General features: G+C 43.9%; 1 long non-coding RNA gene across 1 annotated transcript; it reads right to left on the reverse strand.

Annotated features, from left to right (window-relative positions):
• Positions 1-152: 152 nt before the first annotated feature.
• LOC121135364 lies at positions 153-27,661 on the reverse strand. Its single transcript, XR_005872509.1, has 6 exons — positions 27,501-27,661; positions 3,102-4,153; positions 1,889-1,985; positions 1,043-1,112; positions 731-917; positions 153-475 (listed from the first exon to the last, which is right to left on the reverse strand). It is a non-coding gene; the product is annotated as an uncharacterized LOC121135364 (long non-coding RNA).
• Between the last annotated feature and the right edge of the window lie 294 nt (positions 27,662-27,955).

Genomic DNA, 27,955 nt, shown 5'->3' on the forward strand with positions numbered 1-27,955 from the left:
CCCACTCCCCTCCCCAGGTGAGGCCCTCCAAGGGTAATCTCCAAACTCTGTCATATCATCCAGGGCAGGGTCTAGGCCCTCCACAATAACTCCAGCCTGAGAGAGCATCCCTCCATGTGGAATGGGCTCCCAAAGCCCATTCGTATGCCAGAGATAAATTCTGATCTACTACCTGAGGCCCCATAGATTGCTGAGGCCTCCTCACTGACACTCAAATTTAGGGGGTCTGGATCAGTCACAGGCTGGCCTCTCAGCTATCAGGGAGAAACGTGGTGTCAGGGAAACTCCCATGAATCCACAAGCGTGATCTCTGCTAAGACTCCTGGCAACAGTGGAGAGACTACCTGAACTGGCCATCTACCATGATTGGAGTGGAGACTGTACTAATTGTTGTCAGAGAGCTTTTATCCAGTAACTGATGGAAGCAGATGCAGAGATCCACAGTCAAACACTGGGCAGATCTCCAGGAGTCCTCCTGAAGAAAGGAAGGAGGGATTGTATGAGCAGGGGAAGGGCCAAGATCATGACAGAGGAACCCACAGAGAGAGCTGAAAGCACAGGGACTCTGGACCAAAAGCTAGGGAGCCTACATGACACTGACCTAGGCCCTCTGCATGTGTGTGTGACAGTTGTATAGCTTGGTCTCTTTGTTAGACTTCTAGCAATGAGATCATGACCTGTCCCTAGTGATTAGCTGGCTTTTGGAAACCTGTTCCTCATGCTGAATTACCTTGCCCAGCCTTGATTCAGGAAGAGGAGCTTGGTCCTGCCTCAACTTGACTTGCCATGCCTTGTTGTAGCCCATGGGAGGCCTGCCCCTTTCTGAAGGGACACAGAGGAAGAGTGCAGGAGGAAGTGGGTAGATGAGAATGATGAGCAGGAGGGGGCTCACACAGAAGCAGAGAAGGAAGACAGAGCTGTGGTTGGCAATTAATGTTAATTAAATAGGTTTAATTTCTTAAAAACTAAAAAAGAAATCAAAATAACACAAACAAACAAAAACTCAGGGCCATAAACATATCCAATGATTCAAGAAACCTACCCGCTATGAAATTCCAGAAAAGAGATAACCTTCATTGCATATTCACAGGAAATCTGCTTTATCTTTTATCCTGAGGTTAAAAAAAAAACAACAACAGCAAAAAGCAGTTTATGGCCTTTCTCCCCCTCTACTCTCTGCTACAAAAACTAAGGGTTGTCAGACCCCGCACAAAACCTTCTCCACAGAGCTTGGGGGCAGCAACCTCCGACCAACAGTCTGCTCTTGCTTTTCTGAGGTTGAGCTCAGTCTGTTCTTTCACATGCCCATGAGTAAATCTCTTACAATACAAGCTCTGCACAGTGACCCACACAACACCAGTGGTAAAGCTTATATTTTTGTTATGTTTTGAGACAGGGTCCCACTGTGTAGCCTTGGACGGCAGGGAACTGGCTATGTAGACCAGGCTGGCCATGAGCTCATGGAGACCACCTGCCTCTGCATCACAAGAAAAGCTTACTTTGGACATGTCACTTTCTAGTCAATCCCCACTGTGAAAGGAAGCAAACGGAGGGCTCAGGAGAGGATTCAGTGGGTAAGGCGCTTGCAGGCAAGGCTGAAACACACAGAGTTTAAGAAGCAGAGTCTACACAGTGGAAAGAGAACCAATTCCCAGCTCCCACGAGGGGTCCTCGGACTTCCAAATGCACACTGTGGTACACGTGTACACATACACACAGATAAAAAAGGAAGGAAAGAGAGACAAGGTAAGAGAGGGAGGGAGAGGAAGAGGCAGGGGAAGAGAAGGGAGAGGGGAGAGAGAGAGACACAGAGACAGAGACAGAGACAGAGACAGAGACAAAAAGAGGCAGACCTAAAGATGTCGCCAGGCTTGCCCACTTCCCTTACCTGCACTGATAATCTTTGGGGAAAGGTCTCTCATCACCTCACAGCTCCTGCCCATTCTCTAGTTGACACATCAGCTCTGGTTTGGGACCATGATACCCTTCAAGGAGAGAAATATGGACACGTGGATATATATTCTTTCCCAGTATGTTTTTATTTAAATTAGAAACGTGAATGTTTCACATGTCAATCCCAGCTCCCTCTCCCACCCCTGCTCCCTTGTCCCTCCACCAGCCCCCCAGGCTCCCACCCAATCCCCGCATCATTCCCCAGGAAGGGTGAGACCCTCCTTGGGGGGTCTCTAAAGTCTGTCATTTCATCCTGGGCAGAAGTGTAAGCCAAGGACAACGACAGAATCACAAGCCAAATAAGCCCTTTCCTCCTCAGCTTGCTTTTGGTCGTGGTGTTTCATCACCGCAAGAGAAACCCTAAGACAGCTGGCACTAGGGAGGCCGAGGAAAATAGAAGAATGGCTACAAGTCTGAGGCCAAGCTGGGTTACACACTAAGTACTAAGCCAGCTTAGGATGTAAAGTAAGACATTGTCTTAAAAAATAAAAACAAAAGCAAAAAAAAATCCATACTGGGTGTAGGGACACATTCCTTTAATTCCTGAGCTCAGAAGCAGAGACAAGTAGATCTTTGAGTTCAAGGCCTGCCTGGTCTACATAGTGACCCTGTCTCAAAACAAACAGAAAAGAACCTCCAAAATAAAAATAAATAAGGCAGGTAAAGGTACTTGCCACCAAGCCTTAACCTGACTCCCAGGATCCATGCGGCGGGAAGGAGTGATTCCTACAAGTTGTTTTCTGGGCTCTATGTGTGTATACACACAGACACACAGTGTCATCCTAGCACTTTGGGAATGGGAACAGGATAAAAGGAACTAAACGTCCTCCTCAGCTATATGATGAGTTCAAGGCCAGCCTGGGCTACAAGAGACACCTCCTGATACAGGGCACTCAGAGCTGGAGGTAGCCGCCCCAACTCCTCTTGGGTAAAAATTACAGCCATATCCTCAAAGATGAAAGTCACCTGAAAAGTCACTAAACATATTAGTGTTGGCCTTGAGCTGCTCAGGAGGATGCCAGGTGTGTTTTGCTCAAAGGATACAGACAGGTTAAGGCCCAAACTAGGCAGCACGTCCTGAAGGTCATGCTGTTTCCTGAGATTCGAGGGAGAACGACGCTTTTGGGGCATGTAATAGCTAGACTTACCTGACAGCTTGACACAGTCCACAATCGCCTGGAAAGAGAGTCTCCAGAAGGGACTGTCTAGATCAGGGTGACCTGTGGGCATGTCTCTAGGAGATCATCTTGATTATGTTAAGGTGGAAACACCCAACCTCAAAGTGATTCACACCATCGCTTGGGTTTGTACCTTAGACTGTGCAAAGGGAGAGAGCGGAGTCACTGACTTGGCTCACCATGAAAAGGCACTTGGGGCCAAACTTTACAACTTCATCTATCCCCTGGGACCTTACAAACCAAAAGGCAAGCACTCAACTCCCAAAAGTTGCCTCCTCATTTGCAAACGCAAACCAACACAGACATAAATGAATAAATGCAACTTTCAAATAAATAAAAAATAAGTTCTGCTTGTGACAGCTCACACCTTTAAATCCTAGCACTTCATGAATCAGAGACAGACGGGTCTTTGGGAGTTCCGGGCCAGCCAGGGCTACCTGGTGAGACCCTGCCTCAGGAACAAACGAGAGAGATGAGAGGAGCTCGGGCATGCATGCATCTATTCCTCTCTTTGTCCAACCACGAACACACTTAACTGGTTCTCTCAAACTCCTGCTTCAGTGACTTCCCTGTTCGGGACAGACCTAGAATCGTGAGCCAAATAAACTGCTTCCTTCAAATGCTTTTGTCGGGGTATCCTATCATGGCAATAGGAAGCCAAGCTCAGACAGAGCATAATGCATCGGTGCGGAGCTCTTAGAAAGCAACAAGCAACGAACACAAACTATGGGTTATGAGAGAGGTTCTGTCTCGGGTAACACAATTATGACAAAACAATTGTTATGACAATAGAACCAATACCAATGACGCTAAGAACGTGAGTTCTTGAACTCCGCCGGTCCAGCCAGTTTCCTGCCCATACGGAGTGCTTCACGAGTCCTCGGTCTGAAGTCAGACTCCTACAGCCTCCGTGCAAGCTCCCGAAACTACCACTCCACAGCTGAGCAGCATTGGGTGACTCCCTTCACCTCTGAGCTTCCATTCCCAGATCAGTCCAGTCATTCTCACTCCATGGACAACAGCTACGAGGAAAACAAAAAACACAAACAGGAAAAGGTGAACATGGGTAAAGCGTAGCCACGAGATAGAGACGAGATGTTTGAAAGACAAAACACACCACATCCGGGTCAGGTGGTGGTAGCACACACCTTTGATCCCAGCACTCAGGAGGCAGAGGCCGGTGAATCTCTGAGTTTGAGGCCAGCCTAGCTCAGAAAGCGAGTTCCAGGACACTCAGGGTTATTACACAGAGAAACCCTGTCTCAAAAAAACAAACAAAACATAACACACTTAACAGCCTCAGGTAATACATAGATTAATAGAAATGTTTTAATAGTTGAGAACTCTGTTGATATGAGACATAATTGCTCCAGACAGCACCAAGCTATTCCAGAGAGTATATTGGGCACTGATGACACTCCATCTGGGGTTATTTCTCTTCTTGGCTACTGACCTCTTGGGCAAAGAACTGCCCCTACCTCAACCACTGACTTTGAGCACACTGTCCTAACTGGGCTAGCCGGAGAAAAACTTAAAGAGACTGCTGAACCTTGCCACGTCAGGGGAAGACAGTGTTTAAATTTCCCTGCTTCTGAGATGCTCTGTCTGATAATCTAGGCCTTAGCCAAAGTTGACTGCCCTGATGTTTTTGTGAGACCTTGGGTGGCTGTCCAGGTAGCCTGCTGTTTCTGTCTTCGCTTGCATTTTTAGGAATTCAAATGCTTGCACTTCCCTGCCTACCCGAGTAATATTATTTTCCTTCTCAGGTCTTTGATGAGGTTGAAGACTAGACTGTCACAGCTAATGTTCTCTATTATCTTAGATAGGTACAAACACTAGGTACAAGACTTCAACTTTGCAGGTTAGAATAGCTATCAGAGTAATCTCTATTATATGCCATTACCCTGGGACTGGACATGTAGAATGTGTCTATTGCTCAATGTTGTTCTTGCTGATTGTAAGTCTTTTTTAATTTTTTATTTTAATTTTAAATAGCTTGTTTTACATGTCAATCCCAGTTCCCTCTCCCTCCCCTCCTCCCGCACCCCCATCCCCCCCCAGCCTCCCACCCTATTGCCAATTCCTTCCACATATGGGGATATCTAGAGTCTGTCATTTCACACAGGGTAGGATTCAAGCACTCCCCTAAGAGTCCAGGCTGAGAGACCATCCCTCTTTGTGCTATGGGCACACGATGTCTGTTAGTATTCGAGGGATAAACACTGATCCACTGCTCAGGGCCCAATAGGTTGCCCAGGCCTCCTCACTGACACTCACATTTGGGGGTCCGGATCAGTCCCATGCTGGCCTCCCCACTGACAGGCTGGGGTCCAAGAGCTCTCCCATGTTCAGATCAGCTGTCTCTGCTGGTTTTGCCAGCCCATTCTTTGCCAATTTACTCATCGCTCCTCCCTCTGTCACTGGGTTCCTTGGGTTCAGTTCAGTGTTTAACTGTGTTTGCCTCTGCTTCCATCAGTCACAGGATGAAGGCTCACAGATGGTTATAGACATCAAGTTCATTATCAGGAATGGGCATTCGAGGTGGTCTCTCCACTATTGCTTAGCTTGCCAGTTGGTGTCATCCCTTTAGATCACTAGAGGTCACACTGGTGGCTGATCTATCTTCTAACCTATGATTCCCTCTTCCCCCTATTCTACCCCTCCCACTCAACCTTCCTGTTCCCCCATGACCTACTCTCTCTTCCTCTTCTCCCCCTCTCTTCTTCCCAGCTCCCACTCCCCCACACCCCTCGCCGTGTTCCCCATCTCTTCAGAGGATCTTTCCTCATTCCTCTTCTCTTGGGTACTATGCATATCTTTTAGGTTCTTTGTTGTTTCCCAGACTCTCTGTCAGTGGAAGTGCAGACTGGCACTATCCTGATCCATGTCTAAAATTCATGTATGAGTTGAGTACATACCATGTTTGTCTTTTTGTGACTGGGTTACCTCACTCAGGATGGTTTCTTCTAGTGCCATCCATTTACCTGCGAATTTCAAGATTTCATTTTTTTCTGCTGAGTAACACTCCATTGTGTAAATATACCACATTTTCTCTATCCACTCTTCAGTTGAGGGGCATCTAGGTTGCTTCGAGGTTGTGGCTCTTACAAATAATGCTGCTATGAACATAGTGGAGCAGATGCCCTTGTTGTATGAATTTGCCTCATTTGGATATATGCCTAAGAGTGGAATTGCTGGGTCTTGTGGTAGATTGATTCCCATTTTCCTGAGGAATCTCCATACTGCTTTCCAAAGTGGCTGTATGAATTGGCACTCCCACCAGCAATGGAGGAGTGTTCCCCTCTCTTCCACATCCTCTCCAGCATAAATTGTCTTCAGTGTTTTTGATTTTAGCCATTCTGACAGGAGTAAGATGGTATCTCAGAGTTGTTTTGATTTGCATTTCCCTGATAGCTAAGGATGTTGAGCACTTTCTTAAGTGTCTCTTGGCCATTTTAGCCTCCTCTATTGAGAATTCTCTATTTAGTTCTGTACCCCACCTTTTAATTGGATCCTTTGGTGTTTTGGAGACTTGCTTCTTAAATTTTGGAGATTAGCCCTCTGTCAGATGTGGGGTTAGTGAATATCTTTTCCCATTCTGTGGACTGCCTTTTGTCTTGTTGACTGTGTCCTTTGCCTTACAGAAGCTTCTCAGTTTCAGGAGGTCCCATTTGTTAATTGTCGATCTCTGTGTTTGTGCCACTGGTGTTATGTTCAGGAAGTGGTCTCCTGTACAACTCGTTGAAGAGTATCTCCCACTTTCTCTTCTAAAAGTTTCAGTGTGGCTGGATTTATGTTGAGGTCTTTGATCCATTTGGACTTAAGTTTTGTACAAGGCGATAAACATGGATCTATCTGCAGTCTTCTGCATCCCAGTATCCAGTTATGCCAGCACCATTTGTTGAAGATGCTTTCTTTTTTCCATTGTATAGTTTTAGCTTCTTTGTCAAAAATCAAGTGTTCATAGGTGTGTGAGTTAAAATTAGGGTTTTCAATTCGGTTCCATTGGTCTACCTGCCTATTTTTGTGCCAATACCAAGCTGTTTTCAGGACTATAGCTCTATAATAGAGCTTGAAGTCAGGTATGGTGATGCCTCCTGAAGTTCCTTTATTGTATAGGGATGTTTTGGCTATCCTGGGCCTTTTGTTTTTCCATATAAAGTTGATTATTGTTCTTTCCAGGTCCTTGAAGAATTGTGATGAAATTTTGATAGGGATTGCATTGAATCTGTAGACTGCTTTTGGCAAGATTGCCAATTTTATTATGTTGATCCTACCAATCCAAGAGCATGGGAGATCTTTCCATTATCTGGTATCCTCTTTGATTTCTTTCTTTAAAGACTCAAAGTTCTTGATATACAGGTCTTTCACTTCCTTGGTTAACATTATCCCCAGATATTTGATGCTGTTTATGGCTATTGTAAAGGGTGATGTTTCTCTGATTTCTTTCTCAGTCACTTCATCATCTGTATATAATAGGGCCACTGATTTTTTTGAGTTTACCTTGTATCCTGCCACATTGCTGAAGGTGTTTATCAGCTCTAGGAGTTCCCTTATGGAGTTTTTAGGGTCACTTATGTAAACTATCATATCATCTGCAAATAGTGAAAGTTTGACTTCTTTTCCTATTTGTATCCCCTTTATCTCCTTTTGTTGTCTTATTGCTGTAGCTAGAACTTCATGTACAATATTGAAGAGATATGGAGAAAGTGGACAGCCTTGTCTTGTTCCTGATTTTAGAGGAATTGCTTTGAGTTTCTCTGCATTTAGTTTAATGTTAGCTGTTGGTTTACTGTATATTGCTTTTATTAGGTTTAGTTATGTTCCTGTTATCCCTGATCTCTTTAGGACATTTATCATGAAAGGGTATTGGATTTTGTCAAAGGCGTTTTCAGCATCTAGTGAGATGATCATGTGGCTTTTCTTTCACAGTTTGTTTATATGGTGGATTACATTGATAGATTTTCTAATGCTGAACCATCCCTGCATTCCTGGGATGAAGCCTACTTGATCATGGTGGATGATTTTTCTGAAGTGTTCTTGAATCCGGTTTGTGAGTATTTTATTGAGTATTTTTGCATCGATGTTCATGAGGGAAATTGGTCTATAGTTCTCTTTCTTAGTTGTGTCTTTGTGTGGCTTGGGTATCAAGATAATTGTAGCCTCGTAAAAAGAGTTTGGCAGTGAGCCTCCTGCTTCTATTGTGTGGAGTACTTTGAGGAGTATTGGAATTAGCTCTTCTTTGAATTTCTGGTAGAATTCTGCACTGAAGCCATCTGGGCCTGGGCTTTTTTTGTTTGGGAGAGGATGACTACTTCTATTTCATTAGGGGTTATAGGTCTGTTTAGGTTGTTTATCTGTTCTTGATTTAGTTTTGGCAAGTGATATCTATCCAGGAAATTGTCCATTTTCTTTAAATTTTCAAATTTTGTGGAGTACAGATTTTCAAAGTATGCCCTGATGGTTCTCTGGCTTTCCTCAGAGTCCATTGTTATCTTCCCTTTTTCATTCTTGATTTTGTTAATTAGCATGCACTCTCTCTCTCTTTTTCTTTTGGTTAGTTTGGACAGAGGTTTGTCTATTTTGTTGATTTTCTCAAAGAACCAACTCTTTGTTTCATTGGTTCTTCTCAGTGTTTTTCTGGTTTCTACTTGATTGATTTCAGCCCTCAATTTGATTATTTCCTGGCATCTGCTCCTCCTGGGTGAGTTTGCTTCTTTTTGTTCTAGAACATTCAGCTGTGTTATTAATTCTCTAGTATGACTGTTCTCCAGTTTCTTCATGTGGGCACTTAGTGCTATGAACTCTCCTCTCAGCACTGCTTTCAAAGTGCCCCATAAGTTTGCATATGTTGTGTATTCATTCTCATTGAATTCCAGAAAGTCTTTAATTTCTTTTTTTATTTCTTCCTTTACCCAGGGATGGTGCAATTGTGCATTGTTCAATTTCCATGTGTTTGTAGGGTTTCTGTGATTTGTGTTGTGGTTGAATTCTAATTTTAATGCATGGTTGTCTGAATAGATACAGGGGGTTATTCCATTTTTTGTATCTGTGAAGGTTTGCTATGTTTCCTATTATGTGGTCAATTTTAGAGAAGGTTCCATGTGGCACCAAGAAGAAGGTATATCCCTTTGTATTTGGGTGGAATGTTCTATAGATGTCTGTTAAACCCAGTTGGGTCATAACTTCTATTAGTTCTTTTGTTTCTTTGTTTCTGTCTGGAGGTCCCGTCTAGCGGTGAGAGCGGAGTGTTGAAGTCTCCTACTATTCGTGTGTGAGATTTTATGTGCAATTTGAGCTTCAGTAGTGTTTCTTTCACGAATGTAGGTGCCTTTGTATTTGGGGCGTAGATGTTTAAAATCGAGACTTCATCTTGATGTACTTTTCCTTTGATGAATATGAAGTGTCCTTCTTCATCTCTTTTGATTGATTTTAATTTGAAGTCTAATTTGTTAGATATTAGGATTGCTACGCCCGCTTGTTTCTTGGGACCGTTTGATTGGAAGATCTTTTCCCAACCCTTTACTCTGAGATAACGTCTGTCTTTGATGTTGAGATGTGTTTCTTGTATGCAGCAGAAGGAAGGGTTCTGTCTTTGTATCCATTCTGCTAGTCTGTGTCTTTTTATAGGCAAGTCGAGGCCGTTGACATTGAGGGATATTAATGACCATTGATTGATTCTTGTTTGTGTTTGATTTATTATTAGTGACGTTATTTTGTGTAGTTTCTCCTCCCTTTTTCTTTTGGTGTTTTGTAAAGTGGGATTATATATTGCCTGTGTCTTTGTGAGTATAGTTATCTTCCTTGGATCTAGGTTTTCCTTCTAGCACTTTCTGTAGAGCTGGATTCATGGATATGTATTGTTTAAATCTGGCTTTGTCATGGAATATTTTGTTTTCTTCATCTATGGTAATTGAAAGCTTTGCTGGATATAGTAGTCTGGGCTGGTATCCTTGTTCCCTTAGTGTTTGTAGGATTGTAAGTCTCAATTTGTATATGTTTTTACCTTTCCTTCTCCTGTAATATACTTGACATTTGTTATCATTGTATATGGTTTTTTATATTTTTATTTAAATTAGAAACAATCTTATTTTACATATCAATCCCAGTTCCATCTCCCTCCCATTCTTCCATGACCCCCACTGACTTCCCATCCCACCCCCATCTACTCCCCAGGTAAGGTGAGGTCTTCCATGGGGGATCATCAAAATCTGTTACATGACTTGGGGCAGGACCTTGGCCCTCACCCTTGTATCTAGGCTGAGAGAGTATTACTTCATAGGTAATGGGCTCCAAAAGTCCATTTGTGCACTAGGGATAAATACTGGTTTCACTGCCAGAGGCCCCATAGCCTGCCCAAGCCCCCCAACTGACACCCACGTTCAGGGGGACCTGCTTCAGTCCTATGCTGTCGGACTGGGGTCCATGAGTTCCCACTTGCTCTGGTCAGCTATTTCTGTGGGTTCCCCCAGCTTAGTCTTAACCCCTTTGCTCATCACTACTTCCCTTCTACAACTAGATTCCAGGAGTTTGGCTCAGTGCTTAGCTGTCTTCCATCAGCTGTTAGATGAAGGTTCTATGATGGCAAACAAGATAGTCATCAATATCATTATAGGGAAGGACTTTTAAGGTAGCCTTTCCGCTATTGCTTGGATTCTTAGTTGGGGTCATCCTTGTGGATCCCTGGAGATCTCCGAAGTGCCAGATTTCTCTTTAAACCTATAATGGCTCCCTCTATTAAGGTATATCCTTTCTGGCTCTCCTCTATTCTTCCCCCGACTCAATCTTCCTGACCCCTCAGGTTCTCCAACCTCCTCCTCTTCTCCCCTTCTCTTTCTCCTACCTCCCACTGCTCCTGCCCCACTACAACATGATCACAATTTGCTCAGGAGCTCTTGTTTCTTTCGCCTTCTCCAAGGGACCATGTATGTCTCTCATAGGATCCTCTTTGTTTCCTAGCTTCTCTGGAGGTGTAGATTGTAGGCTGATAATCCTTTGCTCTATGTCTAATATCCATATATGAGTGAGTGCATACCATGTTTGTCTTACTGAGTCTGGGTTACCTCATTCAGGATGGTTTCTTCTAGTTCCCTCCTTTTGCTTGTGAATTTCAAGATTTTATTGTTGTTTTCCACTGAGTAGTACTCCATTGTGTAAATATACCACATTTTCTTTACCATTGTTCAGTTGAGGGCCATCTAGGTTGCTTCCAGGTTCTGGCTACTACAAATAATGCTGCTATGAACATGGTTGCACAGATGTCCTAGTGGTATGAATGTGCTTCTTTTGGGTATATGCCTAAGAGTGGAATTGCTGGATCATTCGGTAGACTGATTCCTTACAAGCTACCACACTTATTTCCAAAGTGGCTGTACAAGTTTGCATTCCCACCAGCAATGTAGGAGTGTTCCCCTTTCTCCACATCCTCTCCAGCATAAACTGTCATTGGTGTTTCTTATTTTAGCCACTCTGACTGTATAAGAGTAAGGTAAACTGGAGAGGATGGAGATAACTCCATCCTCAGAAAGAGCCACCCTGAGAAGTTCCCTCTGTGGCACAAGGCTGTTTGAGCTCCAGCCAAGGAACCATGAACAGTTCCAGGGAGCACCCAAACTGTGCCCACCCTGGACAAAGTGATCCCATCTGAGTGGTCAGGCAATGACTAATTGGGGTAAATAACATCTTCTTGCCACAACTGTCCTTGTGGGCAACTGTTAGTCAATTTTGAAATTCCCCTATAGCCCCCAGTCAATGAATGCAAATGTCACCTACTCTTACCCAATCCTGAACAGACAGGGCACGTACCACCCTGCTTGTGATTTTTTTCCTTTAAAAACCCCTTGCAATTGAGGCCAGGCACCCTTTTCCTGCAGCTGCTGTGCCAGTTTGCTGCACAGGGTCCCTGCCGAGGCTTATAACTTAACACTTAACCTTATGCATTTGCATCAGGGAGTCGGCTCCTTGGTAGCCTCTTTTGGGGTCTCATGAACTTGGCATCACACTGACAGGTCTAAGATGGTATCTCAAAGTTGTTTTGATTTGCATTTCCCTGATGGCTAAGGATGTTGAGCACTTTCTTAAGTGTTGTTCAGTCATTTTAGACTACTCTATTGAGAATTCTCTATTTAGTTCTGTGCCCCACTTTTTAATTGGATTATTTGGTGTTTTGGTGACCAGCTTCTTGGGTTCTTCGAATATTTTGGAAATCAGCCCTCTGTCAGATATGGGGTTGGTGAATATCCTTTGCCATTCTGTGGCTGCCGTTTTTTCTTGTTGACTGTGTCCTTTGCCTTACTGAAGCTTCTCAGTTTCAGGAAGTCCCATGTATTAATTGTGGATCACAGAGTCTGTTAAGGAAGCAGTCTCCTGTACCAATTCATTTAAGGCTACTTAACCATGTTATGATAGTTTACATAAAAGACCTGAAAAATTCTACAGCTGATAAACACCTTCAGCAAAGTGACAGGATACAAGATTAATGAAAAAATCAGACGATCAATGGGCTGAGAAGGAAATCAGAGAATATCACCCTTTTCAATATCAACAAACAATATAAAATATATTGGGGTAATGCTAACCAAACATGTGAAAGACGTGTATGACAAGAACTATGAATCTTTAAATAACAAAATTACAGAAGATACCAGAAAATGGAAAGATCTCTCATGCTCTTGGATAAGTAAGATCAATATAGTAAAAATGGCAATCTTATCAAAAGCAATCTACAGATTCAATGCAATCTCCATCAAATCCCAGCACAATTGTTCACAGACTTTAAAGCAACAATACTCAACTGTAAATGAAAAAACAAAATTTCCAGGACAGCCAAAACAACCCTGTACAATAAAGGAACTTCTGGGGGCATCTCCATCCCTGACTTAAAGCTCTATTATAGAGCTATAGTCCTGAAAACAGCTTTGTATTGGCACAAAAATAGACAGGTAGACCAATGGAATCAAATTGAAAACCCTGATATGGACTCACCCACCTAGGAACACATAATTTTTGACAAAAACACTAAAATTATACAATGGAAAAAAGAAAGCATCTTCAACAAATGGTGCTGGAATAACTGGATGCTGGCATGAAGAAGACTGCAGATAGATCCATATATATTGTCATGCACAAAACTCAAGTCCAAATGGATCAAAGACCTCAACATAAATTAGCCACACTGAACCTCTTACAAGAGAAAGTCAGAAGTATCCTTGAACGAATTGGTACATGAGACCACTTCCTGAACGTAAAACCAGTAGCACAGAAACTGAGATCGACAAAATGGGACCTCCTGAAACTGAGAAGCTTCAGAAAGGCAAAGGACACAGTCAGCAAGACAAAAAGGGAGCCCACAGAATGGGAAAAGATATTCACCAACACCACATCTGACAGAGGGCTGATTTCCAAAATATTCGAAGAACCCAAGAAGCTGGTCACCAAAACACCAAATAATCCTATTAAGAAGTGGGGTACAGAACTAAATAAAGCATTCTCAATAGAGGAGTCTAAAATGGCTGAAAGACACATTAAAAAGTGCTCAACATCTTTAGCCATCAGGGAAATGCAAATCAAAACAACTCTGAGATACCCTCTTGCTCCTGTCAGAATGGCTAATATCAAAACCACCAATGACAGTTTATGCTGGAGAGGATGTGGAGATAGGGGAACACTCCTCCACTGCTGATGGGAGTGCAAACTCTTACAACCACTATGGTAATCAGTCTGACGGTTCCTCAGAAAAATGGGAATCAATCTGCCACAAGATCCAGCAATTCCACTCTTAGGAATATACCCAAAAGTTGCACATTACTACAAAGACATCTGTTCAACTATGTTCATAGCAGCATTATTTCTAATAGCCAGATCCTGGAAGCAACCTAGATAGTTCTCAACTGAAGAAAGGTAAAGAAAATGTGGTACATTTATACAATGGAGTACTACTCAGTGGGAAAAAAAAACAATGGAACCTTGAAATTCGCAGACAAATGGATAGAACGAAAGGACACCATTCTGAGGGAGAAGAGGAGGGGAGAGGAAGACATGAGTGAGCAGGAAGATTGAGTCAGGGGAAGAATAGAGGAGAGCAAGAAAGGAGATATCATAATAGAGGGGGGCATTATAGATTTAAAGAGAAATCTGGCAGTAGGGAAATGTCCAGGGATCTGCAAGGATGACCCCAACTAAGAATCTAAGCTATAGTAGAGTCTACCTTAAATGCCCTTCCCCTATAATGAGATTGATGACTACCTTAAAAGCCATCCTAGAGCCTTCATCCAGTAGCTGATGGAATCAGAAGCAGACACCACAGCTAAACACTGAATCGAACTCCTGGAATCCAGTTGCAGAGAGGGAGGAGTGATGAGCACAGGGGTCACAACCAGGCTGGAGAAACACACAGAAACAGGTGACCTGAACAAGGTGGAGCTCATGGACCCCAGAATGACAGCTGGAAAACCAGCATAGGACTGATCCAGACCCCCTGAATGTGGATGTCAGTTTGGAGATCTGGGAAATCAATGAGGCCTCTAGCAGTGGATCAATATTTATCTCTAGTATACAAATGGACTTTGGAAGCCTATTATACATAGAGGGATACCCTCTCAGCCTAGACACGCCAGAGAGGGTCTAGGCCCTGATCCAATGATATGACAGATTTTGAAGCTCCCCCATGGAAGACCTCACCCTCCCTGGGGAGCAGAAAATGGATGGGATAAGGGGTTGTTGGGGGGGCAGGGGAGGAGGGGAGGGAAAGGGAACTGGAATTGACATGTCAAACAAGGTTGTTTCGAATTTAAATATAAAAGAATTTTAAAAATCTAAGGCTGGTTGTTGGTGGCTCATGCCTTTAATCCCAGGACTTTGAAGGCAGAGGCAGGCAGATATCAGGGAGTTCAAGGCCACCCTGGTCTACAAAGTGAGTTCCAGGACAACCAGAACTGTTACACAGAAAAACCCTGTCTCAAACATCCAAAATAATCTGTAAAATCTGTTACAAAAATTTTGCTTAAAACTAGTAATGGAAGGCTGATAGTTAAATCTATACATAGGCAATTTTAATTTACTTCACCATTATATATATACACACACACACACAGAAAGACAGAGACAGAGACAGAGAGAGACAGACAGAGAGAGAGAGAGAGAGAGAGAGAGAGAGAGAGAGAGAGAGAGAGAGAGAGAGAGAGAGAGATATGATTCAGAACTTGTTTAAACCAGTTAGGTCTGCTACAACATAGATTATAAAACACACACACACACTCAAGTCTGTATGTATATGTGTATGTATATGTGTGTATGTATGTATGTTTATGTATGTATATGTATGTGTGTATGTGTGTATGTGTGTGTATGCATATATGTATGTATGTGTATGTAAGAACAGCATCCACATAGTTTGTCTTTGTCTTAGCTGATGCCTCATCAGAACAAAAAGACCATGTGTCTGGTATCCATCTTTACTAAGGTTAAATAGATTCCATATAATTTCAACACCAACTTAAGATGACCACTTGGTATAAACCAAGTAAGACAACATACCTAAAGCTTAGTATTACATATTTGGCAGTGGTGACACACACATTTAGTCCTAGGGTCGAGGCTAGCCTAGTCTAAAAACGCTAATTCCAGAACAGCCTCCAAAGTCACAGAGAAACCCTGTCCCAAAAACTACCCCCCCACAAACACAAAAAGGAAAGAAAGAATAGGTAACAATGTACCTTCTCTGAATTTGTCAAATGCTAATGCACTAGACATTGTTGATGTACTTATTGCCTGTATATATTCTATATACTTATTGTGTATAGTTTTCCTTATAATAGTTATAACATTTTTAGACAAAAAAGGGGGACATGTAGTGATATCTTGCTTGTACAAATAAAGCCTGTCTAGTTCCAGAACAGGCATCAAATCTATAGAGAAACCGTGTCTGCTAAAGACAAATCTCCTGTGTAAACTGGGAAAGGAGTAGAAGGGGGGATATGGGGGCTGGGAACGTGAATGATATAGATGGCCAAGTTGGGGAGGGACAGAGAGGGAGAGCAATGAAAGAGATACCATGACAGAGGGAGCCATTATATGGTTAGGGAAACCTGGTGCTAGGGAAATTCCCAGGAATCCACAAGGATGACCCAGCTAAGACTCCCGGCTATAGTGGAGAGGATGCCTGGACTAGCCTTGCCCTGTAACCCCATTAGTGACCACACTAACTCCCCTCGTAGAATCCACATCCAGTAACTGATGGAAGCAGACGCAGTGACCCACAGCCATGCACTGGGCTGGGCTCCTGGAGTTCAGATGAAGAGAGGGAGGAGACATCATATGAACAAGGGGGAATCAAGAGCATGATGGGAAAAACCACAGAGACAGCCTACCCAAGCTAGTAGTTGCTCAGGAGCTCTGGACTGACACCTGGGGAAGCTGCATGGGACCAAACGAGGCCCTCTGAGTGTGGGTGATGGTTTTGTCGCTTGATCTCTTTTGGGGCCCCTGGCTATGGGACCAGGACTTATCCCGGGTACATGAACTCTCATTCCCTATGGTTGGATGACTTTCCCAACCTGATTCCAGGGGAGAGGGGCTTGGTCCTGCCTCAACTTGGTATGCCAGAATTTGGGACTCTCCACGGGAGACCTTTTGCCCTCCTAGGAGTGGATAGGGGGTAGGATGGGAGATAGTTGGGAGTCAGGACAGGGGTAGGGAAGGGGTACTTGGTTGGAATGTAAAATAAAATTTTAATTAAATAAAAAATAAGAAATTTTATCTTGACTTTCACCACACAAACTTCATTTTTAAATTTGTGTTCACAAGAACACAACATAACAAAATTTAAAAATAACAATTTCCCAAAAATACAAATATATTTATTAACTTGTCAACTTTCTTGTAGGCCAAAGGAAATTACACCAAAAATACTCAATGAAAGAATAGGTTCTCTTACAATTCAGTAGATGGAGGTACCTGCTGCCAAGTATCTGAGTTTGATTCCAGAGATGATATGGGGAAATACGCAAGCCACTCCCACACCCAGTCTTCTCCCTGATCTCCACAGGACACCACAGCAAAGAAATAAAAATGTTAAGCAAAAAAAAAAAAAAAAAAAAGACAGACAGGTACGGTGTCTTCAACTTCTAATCCCAGTATTAGGGAGACATGGACAAAAGCTTCTTAGTTCCAGGCCACCCCAACCTACACATGGAATTTCAGGACAGCCAGGGCTATACAGAACAACCCTGCCTCAAATATGGAAAGCTTATGACATACTTGGTCATGTGTATGTATATGTAGACAAAGTGAATCCACACAGTATAACTAATATACATAAATTAATTTCACTGTCTTCGACAAACGGCTGTACTTGAAAAGGACATTGCCTTCAGTTTCCAAGAATTTCTTGAGCACTCGGTTTTCAGGGTCTACACATTCATGTGTGTGTATGCATGTGTATGAGACACCTGTGTGCGTGTGGATGTTGGGTTGAGGTTGGGTATCTTCCTCTGTCCCCACCTTCTCCTTTTAGAGACAAGGTCTCTCGTTGAGCCTAGAGCTCAATGAATCATCCAGACTCGTTCACAAACAAGTTCCTGGATCCTCTTGTCTTCCCTTCCCCAGTGCAGGAACCACAGGCACATCACTGCACTCACTGCAGGAATCACAGGCACATCACTGCACTCACTGCAGGAATCACAGGCACATCACTGCACTCAGCCTTCTCTACGGGTGCAGCTACACTCATGGATTATAACTCAGGGCCTCACTTGGGTGGTAAGCCCTTTACCTTCCACAGTCTACTAAACACCTATTATAACCGCCAGCCTGGCCTGGCTTTCTGAAGGGCTTAGCCAGGTGCTGTAGTCAACGTCTGTAATCCTACTTTCAGGAGGCAGGTTCTAGGCTAACCTGGGTTAGTGTGAGACCCTTGTCTCTACCAGCAGTCCTAGACAAGACTAATTCATGATGGTATCTTCTTGGTACATTAACTTCCAGAATGTGTGACCCTGGCTTTGCCAGGTTGGCCCTTTCATAGGAGACTTCATGGATGAAGAAACATCCAGAACCAGCTAGGGTGAACAAATTTTGCAACCTGAAATCAAACAAAAATAAAGCCACAGGAAACCCTAATAGGTTGGAGCTATTGAAGATTGCTTTTCCTCCAAGACACAGTTGAGATAAATGATTCTCTCAAAAAATCAAGTGAGGTGGGGAGGGTCAAAGACGTAAAGTCAAAAAAGAAACATGCCTCCCCATTCCTCTTCCTCCCAGCCATCAAGAAAAGGTTTTGATATCAGTGGTTCTATAATTTTCTGCATGTGTGTTGGTGCATTTAAGGCCAGAAGAGAGCGTCAGATCCTTTTGAGCTGGGATTCAGGCAAATGGGAGCCATTCAACATGGGTGAAGAGAATCAAACTCAGGTCCTCTGGAAGAAGGCAAATGAACTGAAACTAGGCATCTGTTTTGCACCACTTTAAAGGAGTGTGTGTGCCCATGTGTCGTAAGTGGGGAGTACAGGACAATTTCCAAACTCTTCTACCTGTGTGGGGGATCAAACTCAAGTAGGTGGAGTCATCAGCAAGTGCCTTTGCCTACTGAACCATCCCACCATGCCTTGAACTTCTGATGCTCTCATTTAGCTCTCAAAGTCTGAGATTAAAAGCATGGACCACATTTCTAGCTTTGTTTTACAACCTTTTTTGTTTTCAAAGAGAGGGTTTCTATGTGTAACAGCCCTAGCTGCCTTGGAAGTAGAGCTGTAGACCAGGCAGGCCTGGAACTCACATCATTCTGCCTGTCTCTGCTTCCCCAGTGCTGGGATTAAATGCCTGCACCGCCACTGCCTGCTTCCTTTTACAACTTTTTTCATTTCCACTGTTGAGGTAGGATGCAGCTTTGTGGTAGAGTAAATGAATCCTGTAGGCAAGGCCCTGGGTTCTATACCCAGTAGACAAACACACAAAGAGAGAGAGGGAGAAGTATTTACTATTCCACTTGGAATTCCAAATTAGATATTTAATAACAGCAACAACCAAAATTCCAAACAAAATATAGTATCAACCTGGCACAGATTTGTAACATTGTATAACATTACGATTTCTGATTTGAACTATCAAAGAAATGGCTGCCACTGATTATTATTCAGTACAATGAAACTCCAGGAAAACAAAAACTCGATGAAGGTTTCAGACACATTCAGTTAGGCAAAAGGCACTTTATAAATATTTGCTGATTGGCAGTCATGGTGTTGCATACCTGAAGCCCCAGCTACTTAGGAGGCTGAGGCAAGAAGATCCCCTGAGTCCAGAAGTTCCAGTCCAGTCTGAGCAATATAAAAAGATTTCATCTCAAAAATAGCACAACAGGGGCTGCGGAGATGGTCCAGGAGCTCATGGCATTGTCTGCTCTTCCACGTGACTTGGGTTCAATTCTAACAAGCTACATGGCAGTCACAACCTTCTGTGATTCCAGTCCCAGGATATCCAATGCTCATTTCTATGTCCATCAGGGATACGTGTGGGCACACACACACACACACACACACACACACACACACACACACACACACACACACACAGGGGGGGGCAGAAGGGACAATTAGAAATAGTGAAACAGGAGGCTTGGGAGATGATTCAGCATTTAGGAACACTTGATGCTCTTACAGAACAATGAAATTGGTTCCCTGCACCCAACTGAGGCAGCTCACTACCATCTGGAACTCCTTGAGATCTGATGTCATCACTTGGCTCCTCCAGGCACCTGGACACCCATGACACATATACATATACACACATACATTTTAAAAAGACAAAATAAATATCTGGGAGTGGATGAGTTAAACCTATCCTCAAAGGATAGTCACTGTAAGTTTAAGTCTTCTGTGTTCTCTGTGATAGACTCAAAATTGTAGGCCATTTTTCGATCAGTTTTTGGGATGACTCTTCTCATAGTTTTGAAATGCTCAAAGTCCCTCACTAGGGTGAATTCTTTACTGTTGTCCATCAACTTACGACTTGTCAGCAGAGGCTTTTCCACACTCAGAGCATTTATAAGGTTTTTGCCCAGTATGGAGCTTTTAATGAAAATCAATGGGTTCCTATCGACTGAAGGATTTGTTACATTCATTACATGCATGGGCTCTTTCTCCACTGTGGATTTTCTGATAAACTCAAAGGTTTGACTTCAATGAGAAGGCTTTCCCACATTGATGATATTCATATGATCTTCCTCCAGTGTGGTTTTTTTTATGTTCAGTATGGTTTGCCTTCTGAGCAAAAGCCCCATCACAGAGATTACACTGGCAAGCCTTAACACCGGCATGAGTTTTCTCATGATCGATGGCATTTGCTTTGTGTATGTTATCTGGTGTTTCATAAGGGCAGACTTGCACCTGAAAGACTTTGTACACTCTTTACCTCTGTGTGGCTTCTGCTCCTTGTGGTTTTCTGTTGACTGAAGGCTGAGTTCTGTTTGAAGGTCTTGCCACATACAATGCACTCATAGGCTTTGTCATCTGTGTGGATTTTCTTTGATTACTGGAGGATGACATCTAGGAGAAGGCTTAAACACAAGCCTGGCTTTTATAGGGTTTGTCTTTGGTGTGAATTTTCTGATATTGAGCGAGACTGGTCTTCTGCCCGTAGACTTTTCCACACTCATCACACTGGTAGCCTTTTCTCTCTGGATGAGTTTTCTGATGCTTATTCAGGCTCCACAGCGTTTTGAATGTTCTTCCACATTTATTACAGTTGAAGGATTTCTCCCTAGTATGAATCCTCCGATGCCTCTCAGGGAATGGCTTTGAACTGAGTAACTTGCCACAGGCATTACATTCAAACTGCTTTCCCATAGCATGGCACGAACTAGGGCTAACTGATTTTGTATACTCATGAGAATTGTTTTCTGTGCAAGGTTTCCTATCCAAACCCTGTCTCAAATGCCTTCCAAGTAGATGGAATTCTGAGAGCCTGATTCTTGAGGGACCACCTTCATTGCTTGGGAGAAACATCTTCTCGTGGGCATTAGTGACTGTCTTCTTGTGTGTTAATACAACTCCTCTCTAGAGACTCTTCTCCACATTCATGGACATCCCAACCTGTCTTTCAATACCCTGGTCTTTTTCTGGAATGGATCACAGAAAAATGTTCTGTGAGAAACTTTCCACTCCTGTGATTTGAGATGAAGATGCTAGAAGTGGGCCCATTCTGGTCTCAGGGAATTGGACTTATTAGTCTAGCCTCAGTGAGGAAGTGGCTGATCCGATAGGTGCCACCAAGAAGATGGGCTATCGGGGACCCACTGCCAGTCAAGAGATTGTGACAGGGGCAGGAGAGATGCCCTCTTCTGGACACACATGAGCATGCTCACACACAGATACATAAACTAAAAATGAAAGCTATCAGGACTGGAGAGGCGGCTCAGCACTTAAGAACACCTGCTGCTCTTCCAGAGGACCCCAGTTAGCCACCAAGCACTCACTTCTGGTGACTTATAATTGCCTACAACCCCAGACCCAGGGGGATCTGATGCCCTATTATGCCTTCCCCATCCACCCGAATACACAGGGCATACACTCACACAAATGCACACTAAATTTAGAATAATTATCTGTAAACAAAGACAATAACAAAATGGGTGGTGGAGATGGCTTGGTGGGTAACGTCCTGGCTGTGTGAGTGTTAGGACCTGAGTTTGGATCTGCAGGACTCAGGAAAGACTGACATGGCAAGGACACATCTGTAATGGCAGCAACGCAGAGACAGGAGAACTGCTGAAGGCTCATGGACCAGTTAATCGGTTGCAATCAGGACTGAATGAGAGACCCTGTCGCAAATAAGGTGGATGGGTAGGATGGGTGGATTTCCAAGGTTGTCCTCTGACCTCCACCTGGCATCCATGACATGAACACACACACAGATTTTATATATATACACACAGATGGACAGACATAGAGACATACAGAGAGAGAACTTGCATGCAGGCCTTACTGGGAGGAGGGGGCAAGAAGTGTTTTGCTAAAAGCTCCTAGTAACAAGCAGTCAACAGACCCCCATGGGGGAAGGGTGCAACATCCATAGCCAGACACTGTCTCAAAAAACCAAAAACAAACCCCTAAAAACCAAAAAACCAAAACCAAACAAAACTGATAACAAAAACATTGCAGTGGCTTCTGAAAACTAGGACTACAGAAATCTGTTTCACTCCCTTGTAGGCAGAGTTCACTGAGTACTCTGGTAGAAATCAAATTGAACCTTTAAATATCACACAGTCAAATCAGAACCCCGAGGCTTATTCATGCAACCATGAATAAGCCAAGCTAAAAGAAAAGACTCCTGCAATTTAATATTTCAGGGAAGCATCTGGAGATGAACTTTAGACAAGGTCTGTGGTGGCAGCGGTCATACGTGTTCGCTTTGGCTGGACATGGTGGTGCACACCTTCAATGCCAGCACGAGGGAAGTAGAGGCAGGAGGATTGAGAATTCAGGGCAGCCGCAGCTATAAAGCAAAGTCCTGCCTCAGATAAACCAAACTTGGCCCGGCATTGGTTGCATATTCCTTTAATCCCAGCAGATTAATAGAGGCAGAGACAGGTGGCTAGTTGGGAGGCCAGCCTGGTCTACAGAGCGAGTTTCAACTCAGCCAGTGCTACACAGATCCTGCCTCAGAAGTAAATAACAATAATCTTATAATTTAAAGATATTCAGCTTTCCTAGAATGTTCTTTCTGTTTTGCTTTTAAAAAAATATATAGTAATTTTTTTGATTTTTTGAGACAGGGTTTCTCTGTATTGTTTTGGAGCCTCTCCTGGAACTTGCTCTGTAGACTAGGCTGTCCTGGAACTCAGAGATCTGCCTGCCTCTGCCTCCCGAGTGCTGGGATTAAAGGCGTGCACCACCAACGCCCAGCAATTTTTTTATGTAACTTTTTATACATGTTACTCTCAGTTCCCTCTCCCTCCCCCATTCTACTCCATCTCCCCTCTGCTCCCCAGGGAGGGTAAGGCCTTCCATGAGGGATTTTCAGAGTCTGTCATATAATCCCGGGTAGGGCCTAGGTCCTCCCCCATGTGTCCAGGCTGAGAGAGCATCCCTCCATGTCTGTTTTGCTTTTTGAGGCTGGATTTTTCTGTGTATCCTTGGCTGTCTTGAAACTCCCTCTGTAGACCAGGCTGGCCTCGACCTCAGGGATCCACCTACCTCTACCTCCCTGAGTGGAAATGTTTCCACTCTTACAAGAAAGGTAAAATTGGCTGAGGTAACCTCAGCTGTAAGTCAAGGCCAGACCAAGTCACTCAGGAAGACATCATCTCACATTGAAAACATACAGAAAGACATGGAGATCTGCAGTTCAGTAGCACAGTATCTGTCTAGCTGGTGCCAGGCCCTGGGTTCAATCCCTCTCTCTCAACACTAGCACCAACGACAGAAACCAGAGTATAGGACATTTTTTTTAATACAGGCAAGGAAGGAAACATGGGAAAGTCAATATCAGATGGTAACTGTGAACAATGGGAGAATGAGTAACATATGATTTTTTGGGGGGAGGGATTTCACATTTGTAAAAGTTATTATTGCATTTTGCTAATTTTTTGTTTTCATGTGTAGGTGCGTAGGTGCATGAGTGCGTGTGTGCGTGCGTGCGTGTGTGGACAACCTACAGGATTTGGTTCTCTCCTCCCACAATGTGGCTTCTAGGGATGGAACCGAGACCAACAGCCTTGGAAGCAGGAGCCTTTACCCACTGAGCCATCTGCCGGCCGAGCCACCTTGCTGGCTTCTACTGTTATTGTAGTTTTGTTTGTGATACGGTCTCATGCAGCTCAGAACGGCACTGAACTTACTACCCAGCCAGAGATGGTCTTGGACATCTGACTCTCCTGCCTCTGCCCACCAAGTGCTGGAATTACAAGTGTGTATCACCACCCCCAGCTGATTTCCAAGGTCTCTGTTGTTGCTGCTTAGACTTCTTGTATTGTATGCGTACGAATGCTTAGCTGCATATGTGTGTGGACACCGCGTGCATGCCTGGTGCTTGCAGAAGTCAGACTCGGACACCGGATTCCCTAGAACCGGAGTTATAGATGGTTGTGAGCCACAATTCAGGTACTGAGGATTGAACCCAAGTCCTCTGCAAGAGCAATAAGTGCTCTTGACCTCTGAACCATCTCTTCAGCCCCCCGGATTTCAAGTTTTAATAAAACTCACTGGAGGGGCTGGTGATACAGCTCTGTAGTAAAAAACTATTTACCATATGCTAGATCAAGGTCCTGTTCCCCCCAACCCCCCCAAAAAAAACCTCACCTTGGAATCATTCGTTTCTTGTTCTTTTCTAGTCAAGACAACCCTGGGGAGGAATATTTGCTTAGAACTGGGGGGGGGGGAGGCCATGAAAATCAGAATTTCTTTGGAATGTGCCATACTCCCCCATGATCGTGGTCTGTATTTGCCTCCCTGTATTAATTACTTTTCTCCTCACCAGCCAGGCCACAATGAGGAAAGGTCCCACAACCTTCCAAATCACCACCGTTGGCTGTTTTAGATCTTGCGGCCTGGTGGGATAATGGGGAGCAGGCAGAGGGACTCCGGGTAAGGCTGGAGCTCTGAGTTTGATCCCTGGCGACCCCCACAGTAGGAAAGAGCCACCTCCTCCAGGCTGTCCTCTAACTGCGACGCTTGGGCCTTGGCATACACACATTCACCCATACTCACACATACATGCAACGTAAATACATCAAATGAAATTTAAAAACCGCATATGATCCTGTGGGAGGATGGTATAGAGTCAAATATAACACCTTCCTTTTCGTTTTTTTTCCCTCATTTCTTATTTAATTGGTTTATTTATTCCGTGTATGGGTATGTGTGCAGGAACACCGCAGCACACAGGCCGGCAGAGGGCAACTTCCTAAGAATCTGTTTTCTCCTTCTATGACAATGGGTCCCAGGGATCAAACTCAAGTTGTTAGGCATGGTGACAAGTGCCTTAACCTGCTGAGCCATCTCACTGGCCCCAATACCCTCCTTTCTTACTTATAACTCATATATATATATATATGTATGTATGATACATAAACTATATACTATCACATACTATATATGAAATATGTAGCATTAGTAACATAATACATCTTATTACATTTATCACTTACATGTTACACAGTTATTTATTTATTAATTTATACATATTGTTATGACTAAAATGTTAATATATTGAAAGCATATGATTAAAATATATGTGCACATATATGAACATTTTATGTTCTACATGATATATAATATGCGCATAATATATGTATATATGTAAAAGACCCAAAAATACATAAATGAAAAGAGTAACAAAGCACAAATATATAATAAATGATGTTTTAAGTCTACAATCCCAACAGTGAGAAGGCTGACAGGAGGCTAACTGTGAGTTCGAGGTCAGCCTCCTCTGCATCGGGAGTTTGGAAGGCCAGGCAGGGCGACAGTGTGAACGCCTGTCTCAAAAGAACTCAAAGCAAAATGCAGCATTCCCACTTCAATTACATATCCAAAAGAAACAAGAGTAAAACTAGCAGCCGGGCGTTGGTGGCGCACGCCTTTAATCCCAGCACTAGGGAGGCAGAGGCAGGCGGGTCTCTGTGAGTTCGAAACCAGCCTGGTTTACAAGAGCTAGTTCCAGGACAGGCCACTGAGAAACCTTGCCTCAAAAAACCAAAACCAAAAATAAGAAAGAAAGAAAGAAAGAAAGAAAGAAAGAAAGAAAGAAAGAAGAAAGAAAGGAAAAAGAAAAGGAAAAAAAGAATAGAACTAGGCTTAGCGGTGCATTCCTGAAATCCAAGCACTGAAGATCAGAGACAGGAGAAACATGTGTTTTAGGCCAAACTGAGCTATGCAGCAAGACTTTGATCCTAACAACAACAACAGCAAAAAGCCCCACATGGTGGCACACGCCTTTAATCCCAGCACTCAGGTGACAGAGACAGGAGGATCTCTGTGAGTTCAAGGCCAGCCTGGTCTACAGAGGGAGTTCCAGCATAGCCAGAGGTGTTACACAGAGAAACCCTGTCTCAAAAAAACCGAAAGCCAACCAAACCAAACCAAACCAAACCAAAACAACTCCCCCCTAAAAATCCACCACCACCAACAATGAAAACATCTTAGGAAATAAAATCAAGAGGGTGAAGAGATATCTGTACTCCAAGTTTTGTTACAGCACTGTTCAGAATAGGTAAGAAGCTGAATCCCCCTATATGTTCATGGACAATAAAATGTGGTATGTTCATATAATGGAATACTATTCAGCCATATAAAATAAATCTTGTCAATGACAACATGGAAGGAAACAAAGGCCATTATGCTAAGTGACTTAAACTGGGCACTGAAACTGGCGTATAATCACATTCATTTGCAGAACCTAAAGTAAGAACCTTTGTTTCATAGAAGATTTTTCTGTTGTTGGTTTTGCTCTTTTTGAGACAATGTCTCACCTAGCTCAGGCTGGCCTCATACTTAACTGCAGGGCTGACTAGGAGTTCAGACTACTGATCCTTCAATCTCCTCTTCTCGAGTGCTGAAACCACAGGCAAACATCGCCATGCCTAGCAGGAAGCCGGGAGTATAGACTAGTTTATCTATCGCAGAAAGGAAAGGGGTTACAGACGAGGAAGGAGAGCCTGAAGCTCACAAATGTACTCCATGCTGGTATGAAGTTTACGGTAATTCTCTTGCACAAGTGTGGGCAACCACATAGGGCTCATAACCCCCAAACTTATGTGCCCAGTCTTAGGTACGATGCCAGTATTGAGACCTAGACTCAACTACTTATATGACACAGTTTCTTCTCTGTTTTACAGACTTATCAGACTGACCCTGAGGCCCCTAAACCTCCTATCCTTGCAGCCCTCACAGGTCAGGAAACTGCAAATCCAATGATCTAGTGACCCAGAAGTCCCGGGAAGCTGTTTTGGGCCGCAAAAGACCTAGGATGGATTATGGAATAGATAATGCTCAGCTGAGGCCTCCAGCATCCTCCCCAGGAAGAATGGCATGCTACATTTTCTGTCGTCAGCCCAGAAAATGATCTGGTAGGAAGTATCCGAGAGCAATCAAGAGGTCAGCTGGGCTCCGGACCCACACTCAGTCGTGCTAACCTAAGGTGGGCAAATCCTTTTGCCTCCCAAGCCTCGATTTCCCCGGATGAAGAATGGTGGTCTTACACCTGTTCTGGGGGGGGGTCCTTCCCCACAAACTCGGTCCTCTAGCTGTCCCGGCATTGGGGAGAAACTTGGACCTTTGAGCGCCTTCCACTCTTGGCGTGACTTAACCGGGAGAAGCGCTCCCAGTTTAGTTGGACAGAGTGGCAAAACGTTTAAAAACAAAAAGAAAAAAACTACATTACCCAGAAGACTCTGCTGCGCCCGGGCCCAATAACGGACCGGGGTGAGTAGCACTTCCTTGTTGCTCGCCAAGGACGCTGTTTGCTCTGCACATCGGTTCCCGGGGAGGGAGGCTCAATTTGACACCGGGACCCTAGGGTCAAGGCCGGACGCACTTGGGGCAAAGCGCTCGATTCCCCCCCCGGAAAGTCGCGACTATGGAGGCCGGGAAGGACCGCACGCAGTGAATGCACTGTAAACGTGAAGTCGCTGCTCGGGGAACTGAGACAGCCGCCCCCCCCCCATGGAACTCCACCGTTGTCATTGCTTTGGGCACGGGGGGGGGGGGAAGTGGGGGTCCCGGACGTTTCCGAAAGATGCTCAGTTTGAGCTGCACCTGACAGCAGGAAGGACCGGTTAGAAAGCCAGTGACCGTGGAGGGACCGGAACGATGCAGGTCAACAAGAGCCCGTTTGCT

The sequence above is a fragment of the Mesocricetus auratus genome, unplaced genomic scaffold (assembly GCF_017639785.1).
Source record: "Mesocricetus auratus isolate SY011 unplaced genomic scaffold, BCM_Maur_2.0 Super-Scaffold_100037, whole genome shotgun sequence".
Lineage (NCBI taxonomy): Eukaryota > Metazoa > Chordata > Mammalia > Rodentia > Cricetidae > Mesocricetus > Mesocricetus auratus.